Source organism: Anomaloglossus baeobatrachus, unplaced genomic scaffold, assembly GCF_048569485.1.
Source record: "Anomaloglossus baeobatrachus isolate aAnoBae1 unplaced genomic scaffold, aAnoBae1.hap1 Scaffold_3163, whole genome shotgun sequence".
Taxonomy (NCBI): Eukaryota; Metazoa; Chordata; class Amphibia; order Anura; family Aromobatidae; genus Anomaloglossus; species Anomaloglossus baeobatrachus.
Window position 1 is genome coordinate 1 of NW_027442565.1, and position 2,500 is coordinate 2,500.

Sequence of the window (2,500 nt, forward strand, 5' to 3'; positions counted from 1 at the left end):
TGTGGTAGCCGTTTCTCAGGCTCCCTCTCCGGAATCGAACCCTGATTCTCCGTTACCCGTGGTCACCATGGTAGGCACAGAAAGTACCATCGAAAGTTGATAGGGCAGACACCCGAATGGATCGTCGCCGTCACGGGGACGTGCGATCGGCCCGAGGTTATCCAGAGTCGCAACGCTTACGGGGAGAGCGCGGCAGGGGGGAGGCCGCGGAGGACCGTCCCGACGCCGCGCCCGGGACCCCGGATTGGTTTTGGTCTGATAAATGCACGCATCCCTGGCGGTCAGCGCTCGTTTGCACGTATTAGCTCTAGAATTACCACAGTTGTCCGAGTCAACGGTTTGGAGCGATCAAAGGAACCATAACTGATTTAATGAGCCATTCGCAGTTTCACTGTACCGTCCGTGTGTACTTACACGTGCATGGCTTAATCTTTGAGACAAGCATATGCTACTGGCAGGATCAACCAGGTAGCCCGTCGGCGACCGCGCGACGCTCCGGCCGAGGGGGTGGACGCGTCGAGGTCGGGGAGACGGCGGAGAGAGACACCGAGAGAGGGGGACGCGCGGGGGTGGAGCGGCGCCCGGCGGAAGGGGGTCGGCGAGGAGGACGCGACGGGAGGCCGCCCCTCGGCAGAGGGAGGGCGCCGCGGAAGGGAGCCCTACGGAAAAAGGCGCGCGGACGACCGGAAGCCCCCCGGGCGGAACGCGAAGGCGAGGAGACTGGCCTCGGGAGGACGCCACGGGCAGCACCCCGCCAAGAGCCCGCCGCTCCCTGGGCGACCCCCCCCCCCGAGGGGGGAGCCGCTTGGGGAACGGGACGGGGCCGAGGCGATGGGGGCCTGGTGCGGCTCCTCCGTCTGGCTTAGTCCCACCTCCGCGCGCGCGGGGGGTCGTCGGTCCACAGGCAGGCCCGGAGCGGAAGGGCGTCCGGAAGCCACCCCGGCGAGACGCGGAAGCGAGGAGACTGGCCGCCGGGGTCGCCACGGGCCGCGCCCGCCCGCCGAGAGACCCGCCGCTCCCGGGCGATCCCACGGAGGGGGCCGCCGGGGGTTGGGGGGCGTCCGAGGCGGTGGGCGAGCCTGGTGCGGCTCCTCCGTCCGGCTTAGTCCCGCCTCCGCCGCGGGGGTCCTCGACCCGACCGGCGGAAGGGCGCGGGGTCGACGGGAGAGGGGGCTGGCTTTCGGGGTCCACCGCGGCTCCGGCGCGACCGGGGAGAGACTCGGAAGTCTCCCCGGATGCTTCGGCCTGGCCGTGTCGGCGTCGCCCTACCGGCTTAGTCCTCCGCCCGCTCTCGCGCCCGTACCTCTACGGACTTTTTTTCTGCTTTTCTTTTCGCCTCCCGTGGCTTTTGCGGCGGCGGTCCCAGCTGCCGACGGGACGGGGAAGGGGGGAAGCGGAGCGCGTGGGGGGCCCCCTTTCTTTTTACCTCCGCCCTGGGTTTCTCGCCCTCGCTCCCTTTTCGGCCGGGTTCTCCGTCGGGACCCTCGGTTCCCTTCTCGTTCTCTACTCTCGCGCTTCTCCCCCTTCTCCGAGCCGCCTCGGGGAGGACGGTCGGGAAGCGCGGAAGGCGTACGCGGGCCCCGGTGGGGACGCCCCCACACACACACCCTTCGCTCGCGAGGGACCCGCGCCGCACCCTCCGCGCCTCCGTCGTCTCCTCCCCGTAGGGGGTAGGGGCTCGGGACAGACCGGGGGTAAGAAAAAAAGGGATAGCCCGGCGGCGGAGTGGAAACGCCAACCGCCGCCGCCGCTTTCCCGCTGGGAAGCTCTCGTGAGAAAAAAGGCCGCCCTCGGAGAAGATCTTTGTGCTTCCCGGCACGGGGAGCGATTCGGACGACGGGCCCCCTCGCGCGACCCCCCCCCGCCGGTAGACGGCCGGGAAGTCGCGGGGTAGGTCCCCGCCGTTCGCCCGTGCGGGTCGTCGGACCGCTTTTCGACGCTCGGGTCGTTTCAAACTCGCCACCGCGAGGCCGCCCGCCTCCTCGGGAGGGGGGGGCGGCCGGCGCGTTCGCGCCACCGCAAGGAGGGTGAAACCCCGGGTGTGGGGGGAGGAAGGGGCCGCTCGCCTGTGACCGGCGCGGGCTCCAGAGCCCGGGCCGAGCGTGCGGCGCCACCTCCCCGCCCGGGAGCGCTTCGCCAAATCGATCGGAAGAGGACGACGCTGGGCCAGAAGGGAAGGGGGTCTTTCGGACCGGAACCTTCATCCCAGGGCCCGCCGGATGGCTGCGTACGTCGTGGGGGCGCTCTGACTCCGGGCCCCGCGCCTGGCAAACTCCCCACCGGGAGCTGCGGGAGAGGCCAGAGCGCGTACCCGCAACCGGAAGGGGTCCCCGAGCCGCAGTTCGCGCATCGCTCGGAGTACCGGTTCGTCGAGGGGAGCGTTCGAAGTCTGGAGAGGCGCTCTTCTCTCACATATATCTCCCGGAGGCGTGGGATGAAGTGTCTTTGGGCGGTTGGGAGCCCCCCCCGCGTAAGCCGGGTCGGTCCCGCGAACTACCCG